Source organism: Ovis aries, chromosome 3 (assembly GCF_016772045.2).
Source record: "Ovis aries strain OAR_USU_Benz2616 breed Rambouillet chromosome 3, ARS-UI_Ramb_v3.0, whole genome shotgun sequence".
Taxonomy (NCBI): Eukaryota; Metazoa; Chordata; class Mammalia; order Artiodactyla; family Bovidae; genus Ovis; species Ovis aries.
This window is the reverse complement of record NC_056056.1, coordinates 144,932,416-144,940,873: the sequence shown is the minus strand read 5'-3', so window position 1 is coordinate 144,940,873 and position 8,458 is coordinate 144,932,416. Positions and strand designations below refer to the sequence as shown.

General features: G+C 40.3%; 1 pseudogene; it reads left to right on the top strand.

Moving 5' to 3' along the window:
• The first annotated feature begins 4,879 nt into the window (after window positions 1–4,879).
• LOC101117234 (splicing factor 45-like) lies at window positions 4,880–6,179 on the top strand (annotated as a pseudogene).
• The last annotated feature ends 2,279 nt before the right edge of the window (window positions 6,180–8,458 follow it).

Sequence of the window (8,458 nt, the reverse complement as noted above, 5' to 3'; positions counted from 1 at the left end):
AGTTCACTCAAACTCATATCCATCGAGTCAGTGATGCCATCCAGCCATCTCATCCTCTGTCATCCCCTTCTCCTCCTGCCCTCAATCCCTCCCAGCATCAGGGTCTTTTCCAATGAGTCAACTCCTCATGAGGTGGCCAAAGTATTGAAGTTTCAGCTTTAACATCCGTCCTTCCAGTGAACACCCAGGGCTGATCTCCTTTAGAATGGAGTGGTTGGATCTCCTTGCAGTCCAAGGGACTCTCAAGAGTCTTCTCCAACACCACAGTTCAAAAGCATCAATTTTTCGGCATTCAGCTTTCTTCACAGCCCAACTCTCACATCCATACGTGATCACTGGAAAAATCATACCCTTAACTAGACGGACCTTTGTTGGCAAAGTAATGTCTCTGCTTTTGAATATGCTATCTAGGTTGGTCATAACTTTTCTTTCAAGGAGTAAGCATCTTTTAATTTCATGGCTGCAGTCACTATCTGCAGTGATTTTAGAGCCCACAAAAATAAAGTCTGACACTGTTTCCACTGTTTCCCCATCTATTTCCCATGAAGTGAAAGGACCAGACGCTATGATCTTCGTTTTCTGAAAGTTGAGCTTGAAGCCAACTTTTTCACTCTCCTCTTTCACTTTCATCAAGAGGCTTTTAGTTCCTCTTCACTTTCTGCCATAAGGGTGGTGTCATCTGCATACCTGAGTTTATTGATATTTCTCCCGGCAATCTTGATTCCAGCTTGTGTTTCTTCCAGCCCAGCGTTTCTCATGATGTACTCGGCATAGAAGTTAAATAAGCAGGGTGTTATTCCTATTTTATAGAAGAGTAAACTGAAGCATAGAGAGGTTATGTAACTTGTCCAAAGTCACACAGCTAGTAAGTAGCAGAGCCAGACTTTGAACTCAGATAGCCTGACACTAGTCAAGTTATATTTTTAACCACTACATAATGGTACCATCCAAATGTTAATGGCAACCCACTCCAGTACTCTTGCCTGGAAAATCCCATGGACAGAGGAGCCTGGTGGGCTGCAGTCCATGGGGTCACTAAGAGTCGGCCACAACTGAGCAACTTCACTTTCCCTTTTCACTTTCATGCACTGGAGAAGGAAATGGCAACCCACTCCAGTGTTCTTGCCTGGAGAATCCCAGGGATGGCGGAGCCTGGTGGGCTGCCATCTATGGGGTTGCAAAGAGTTGGACACGATGGAAGCAATGCAGCAGCAGCAGCAGCAAATGTTAAGAAAAATGTGAAAAACTTCACAGGTCAAAATTGCAAAAAAAAAAATTGTTTAAACAGCAGCCATTATTCTGCATCTGAAGAAGGTGAAGAAGAAAAGGTAATTTGTTATCTTTCTGATGATAGCTAATTTGACAGGAGTGAGGTGATATCTCTGTGATTTTGATTTACATTTCCTTTATATTTAGTGATGGTGAGCATTTTTTATGTGTGCCTTTTGGCCATCTGCATGTCTTCTTTGGAAAAATGTCTTAGTCACATCCTCTGACCATTGTTTAGTTGGGTTATTTGGTCTTTTGATCCTGAGTTATATGAGTTCTTTGTGCATTTTGGGTATCGATCTCTTATCAAATATATTATTTGCAAATATTTTCTCTCATCTAAAGTTTTCATTTGTTGGTGGCTTCTTTCACTGTGCAAAAGCTTGTTAGTTTGATGTAGTCCCATTTGTTTATTTTTGTCTTTGTTTCCTCTGTTTGAGGAGACATATCCAAAAAATATTGCTAAGACCAGTGTTAAAGACCTTATTGCCTGGGTTTTATTCTGGGAGTTTCATGGCTTCAGGTCTTATATTTAAGTCTCTAAGCTATTTTGAATTTATTTGTGTACATGATGCAAGAAAGTAGCCAATTTGATTTTTTTTTGCATGCAGTTCAGTTTTCCCAACATCATTTATGAAGAGGCCGTCTTTTCCCCACTGTATATTCTTGGCTCCTTTGTCATAGATTAATTGATCATATAAATGTGGGTTTATTTCTGCGCTCTTTTCTGTACCTTTGATCTGTGTGTCTGCATTTGTGCCAGTACTAGACTATTTTGATTACTCTAGCTTTGCAGTTTAGTTTGAAATCAGGGAGTTCGATACTTCCTATCTCATACTTCTTTCTAAAGATTGATTACAGTGTTCAGGGTATTTTGTGTTTCCATACAAAATTTAAAATTATTTGTTCTAAGCTGTGAAAATGCCATTGGCATTTTGATAAGGACTTGCACTGACTCTGTATATTGCCTTGGAAAAGGGAACCTTCCTGCCCTGTTGGTGGGAATGTAAATTGGTATATCCACTATGGAAAACAGTATAGACGCTCCTCAAAAACAGAAAAGTAGAACTACCACATGATCCAACCGTCCCATTTCTAAGTTTTTTTTTTTTTAAGGAAAATGAAAACACATGTTCATTGCATTATTTACGATGGCCATGATATGGGAGCAATCTCAGGGTCCACTGATAGATGAATGGGTAAAGAAGGTGTGGTTCATATAGGTATAGGATGGAATGTTACTCAGCCGCTGAAAAGAATGAAATCCTGCCACTTGCAACAACATGGATGGACCTAGAATGTATTATACTAAGTAAAATAAGTCAGACAGAGACAGACAAATGCCATGTGATTTCACTTATATGTGGAATCCTAAAAACAAAACTAAACAAACATAACTAAATAGAAACAGAATCATAGATACAGAGAACAAACCAGTGGTTACCAGACAGAAGAGGGGTGGAGGGATAAAAAAAAAAAAAAAAACTATATGAGATAATAAATACTAATTAGCTTAACTGTGGTGAGTATTTCACAATGTATATTTATATGAAACCATGTTGAATACCTTAAATATATACAATTTTTTATAATTATGCCTCAGTAAAGCTGAAAAGATTCTTTTTTAAGAGTAAATGCAATTTTTTCAAGTTCAGTTTTTCTGGTTTATCTTCCCAAAAAAATAATTTAGAGAACAACAAAAATTTTATTACTCTATAGCTTAATAAAATACTCAGGAAGACTTCTTATCATCATGCATAACTTTTCAGTTCAGTTCAATTCAGTCGGTCAGTCACATCCGACTCTTTGCGACCCCATGAATCGCAGCATGCCAGGCCTCCCTGTCCATCACCAACTCTCAGAGTTCACTCAGACTCATTTCCATCAAGTCAGTGATGCCATCCAGCCATCTCATCCTCAGTCGTTCCCTTCTCCTCCTGCCCCCAATCCCTCCCAGCATTAGAGTCTTTTCCAATCAGTCACCTCTTTGCATGAGGCGGCCAAAGTACTGGAGTTTCAGCTTTAGCATCAGTCCTTCCAAAGAAATCCCAGGGCTGATCTCTTTCAGAATGGACTGGTTGGATCTCCTTGCAGTCCAAGGGACTCTCCAACACCACAGTCTTCTCCAACACCACAGTTCAAACGCACCAATTCTTTGGCACTCAGCCTTCTTCACTGTCCAACTCTCACATCCATACATAACCACTGGAAAAACCATAGCCTTGACTAGACAGACCTTAGTCAGCAAAGTAATGTTTCTGTTTTTGAATATGCTATCTAGGTTGGTCATAACTTTCCTTCCAAGGAGTAAGCATCTTTTAATTTCATGGCTGCAATCACCATCTGCAGTGATTTTGGAGCCCAAAAATATGAAGTCTGACACCGTTTCCACTGTTTCCCCATCTATTTCCCATGAAGTGATGCATAACTTTTAAATTGTCTCAATTTATAATCCAAAAAAATGCAAATAAAAATCACAAGATACCACTTCACACCGATTAGGAGGCCTATCATCAAAAGAAAAAACAGAAAATAACAAGTGCTGGTGAGGATGTTGAAAAATCAGAACCCTTGCTAGTGAGAATATAAGTAGCTTAACTGCTATGGGAAACAAGAAAGGGTTCCTTAAAAAGTAAACATAGAATTACCATATGATCTAGCAGTTCCACTTCTGAGTATACACCTGAGCAAACTGAAAACAGGGATCCGAACAGACGTTTGTATGCTCATGTTCAAAGAAGCATTATTCACAATGGCAAAATGGTGGAAGCAATCTAAGTATTGACTAAAGATGATTGGATAAACAAAATGTCATACATACATATGATGGGAATATTATTCAGCTTTAAAAAGGAAAGATAATCTAACACATGCTCAACATGGATGAACCTTGAAGATATGATGCTAAGTAATATGCCAATCACAAAAGAACAAATACTGCATAATTCCGCATATATGAGATACATGGAGTAATCAGACTCATAGCAATGGAAGTGGCGTGATGATTACCCGATGCTGGGGTAAGAGGGAAATGAAGAATTAGTGTCCGATAGGTATAAAACTTCCATCTGAGAAGATGCAAAATGTTCAGGAGGTGGATGATGGTGACAGTTGCACAAGAATGTGATTATATTTCATTCTACCTAACAGTACAGTTTAAATGGTTAAATTTTATATTAAGTATATTTTACTACAATAAAAAAGACCACATGTGTTCATTTGTGCATGCAGATAATGTTAGTAGATGATAGAGTCTCTGTTTTATACTAATTGAAACTGTGAACACTGTTCTGAATCTTCTTTTCTTCTGGTAACAATATATCTGAGAGAGAATTCCATATCAGCACATTTTTTTAAATGGCTGGTTGACATTCTATGGTATAGGATACTAAACTTTATCTAAGCTACCTGTTGGCAATGGTCATTTAATTATCTACAGTCTTTTGTTACAGTACACAGTGTGGCAACAACAACAACAACAAATTCTCTACAATAAAAGGTACACCGGGTGACCCTGAGCACCCAGCCTACCAGGTCTAGGGCACCTGGGCCTAGGTGCCCGGCCACAGCCAGGAGCGTCCACCCGTCCAGTGGGCATTAAACTAAGAAGATGTCCATATACAAAGACGTGGGAGTGGAGAATAGTGACTCAAAAAACAGAAGGTTAGTCCCCAAACTTCAAACTTTTGCAGTCTCAGCTCCAAATGAAGAAGGCAGCTCTCACTCAGGCGAAGAGCCAGGGGACAATACAAAGTACTGTCCTTGCCCCAGTCATCCATTGACTTCAGGTGAAATGGCTCTTCAGATGAGCAGCAGATCCAGGACACCCCACCACACACAGCCGCGGGCCTCAAGGATCCTGTTCCCAGTGGGTTTTCTACAGAAGTTTTGATCCCTACAGCTGAAGAATATGATCCAGCATTTCCTAACAATTATGAGAAAGTAGTGAGGGGCCAAAGAGAGGAGCGACAGAGGCAGTGGGAGGTGGAAAGACAGAAGGAAGAGAAAACAGGCATAAAGCCAGACAGGAAGCTAGTGGGTTTTTCAGGTTAGGAGATCCAGATTGATGAACATGAATATTATGAGCGAGAGAGAAGCATGAGCGGAGCTGCCATTGCACCACCTGCTTCTCTTGCAGAGAAAGACAAAGAGTTATCCCGAGGCTTTCCTTATGAAGAGGGTTCAAGCCTCAGCTCCCAGTCTTCCAAAGCTGCTATCTCTCCCCCAGTGTATGAGCAACAAGACAGACCCAGATCCCCGACTGGCCCCAGCAACTCCTTCCTCTCCAACATGGGGTGACAATAACATAGAAAATCATGCAGAAGTATGGCTTCTTGGGAAGATGAGCAGGGCCTAAGCACAACGCTGTCGGTGGAGAACACCAGAAAGCGGGAAGGCGAAATCATCATGGGTGACACCACTCAGAAAGATGCAGCCAGGAAGTCAGACTCAAATCGATTAACTGAAATACTTGTGTCCTACTAAAGTGGTCCTACTGAGGAACATGGAGGAAGGCATGGCAACCCACTCCAGTTTTCTTGCCTGGAGAATCCCCATGAACAGAGGAGCCTGGCATGCGGTTCATGGGGTCACAAAGAGTTGGAGGCGACTGAGCAACTAAGCACAGCACAACACTAAGGAACATGGGTTGGTGCAGGAGAGGTAGATGAAGATTTGGAAGCTGAAACCAAGGAAAAGTATGAAAAATATGGCACAGTTGTAAAATATTTGAAAATCCTGGTGCCCCTGATGATGAAGCAGTAAGAACAGTTTTAGAAATTGATAGGGCTGAATCAATGATTAAAGCTGCTGTTGATCCAAAGGGGAGGTATTTTGGTGGATGGGTGGCCAAAGAATATTTCTACAATTTGGATAAATTCAGGGTCTTGGATTTGGCAGAACAAGTTTGATTTAAAAACTAGAGTTTGAGTCATCTCCAGTGATCCTTCAACAAGCTGCAGACTGAGCAGAGAAGAACAAGGCAATAGGCAACCTTCCAGGCTGAGGGTGCAGAGATTCTGGAAAGAATTCTAAGATATTCATCAACTGATCCCTTTTTTATTTTGTGGTTTTTTGGTATAGTATAAAAATCCTTTAAAAAACAAAGTATACAATAGTTCTTATTAGTCAGGATAGACTTCATAACATAACACTGAAAACAACAAACCCCAAATCCTTTACTGACCTCCCAGGTTCTCTTAATACAACAAGAGTTTCTTTCCTCCACAGGTGACATGTCCAGCAGAAATCAGCAACGGCTTCTTTCCGCACAGCTCCACCATCTTATTCTTCATCATCTAGAAGACACAGCCTCCCTCCTTACTCACTGGGATTCCCACAGTCTCAACCCAGAAGGAGATACATCACATTAGCCAGGACTAGTATTTTCTCGCTCTCAACTGAAAGGAGGCTGAAAAAAATGTAGGAGAGTAAAATAAACTATTTCAGCATCGCTTCCATACTTCAATTTCACAAGTAGAATTAATTTCCTCATTAAGGTAAGTCCAAAATTTACAAATTCTTTCAAGAAGTCTTTTTTAACTCTCAAGTGATTATATTTCATTCAACAAACATTTATATCACTCTTGATGAAAGTGAAAGGGGAGAGTGAAAAAGTTGGCTTAAAGCTCAACATTCAGAAAATGAAGATCATGGCATCTGGTCCCATTACTTCATGGGAAATAGGTGGGGAAACAGTGGAAACAGTGTCAGAATTTATTTGGGGGGCTCCAAAATCACTGCAGATGGTGATTGCAGCCATGAAATTAAAAGAGCTTACTCCTTGGAAGGAAAGTTATGACCAACCTAGATAGCATATTCAAAAGCAGAGACATTACTTTGCCAACAAATGTCCGTCTAGTCAAGGCTACGGTTTTTCCAGTGGTCATGTATGGATGTGAGAGTTAGACTGTGAAGAAAGCTGAGGACCGAAGAACTGATGCTTTTGAACTGTGGTGTTGGAGAAGACTCTTGAGAGTCCCTTGGACTGCAAGGAGATCCAACCAGTCCATTCTGAAGGAGATCAGCCCTGGGTGTTCATTGGAAGGACTGACGCTAAAGCTGAAACTCCAATACTTTGACCACCTCATGTGAAGGGTTGACTCACTGGAAAAGACCCTGATGCTGGGAGGGATTGAGGGCAGGAGGAGAAGGGGACAACAGAGGATGAGATGGCTGGATGGCATCGCCGACTCGATGGACATGAGTTTGAGTGAACTCCGGGAGTTGGTGGTGGACAGGGAGGCCTGGCGTGCTGCAGTTTATGGGGTCGCAAAGAGTCGGACACAACTGAGCGACTGAACTGAACTGAACCATATGCTGAGTGCAGGAACATGGTAGGCACTCAATAAATATTTGCTGAATAAACAAATGTATGATCCCTAATTATACTAGTAATTGCTACCTACCATTTCTCTCAGAGCAGTCCAACTACTAGAAATGAATATGGAAAGAATAAGAAATGACTCTGTCTTCTCACCTAGCCACTTGACCAGAGCCCGAATTAACTAAACTTCCTATCTGAGAGCAACCCTTGACCATCAGGAGGAGAACCAGGAGTCTGACTAAGCTCTAAGCTACAATTAAACCAGGATTATTGCCCAATTCAAAATTCTCATTGCTTCAAGGTCAATCCATGAGCCATAGCTGGCACTTAAAACACTTCAGCTTACAGCTCATATTTGCATTCTGCACAAACATTATGCACAGGTAAAAGAAGAGAATACGATTCAGCTTAATCCAATAGCTAATTAGCAACACCTGCACCAAGACACTATTAGCATCTTACTATTAGTTTACTGTTCGCCTTAAAGGATAAGTGATTATGCCTGTCAAATTATGACAGGACTTGCTTCATTTTTTAGTTCATGTTTAAATTTAAATACCATATTTTTTAAGGTCCCACAAAATGTTTAGATATGACATTGCTATTTTTGAACGGCTGTTACAGATCTCAGTTCAATGACAGAATTACAATTCAATGCCTAGGAAACTTAAAAGTTGTATTTACATGAATAAGTGCATCCTTTTAATTATTAGTATCAGAATATCCCTTCTAATCAGTCTCCCTGTTGTCCCTAAAGCTCTAGTGCCTAGATATAAACTCTAAAGGTAGTAACATGCTAATACTCAAAATTTTATGCATATGCCTAAAAAGATTACCCAGCATATGTAAGTACTCAATGTGTAT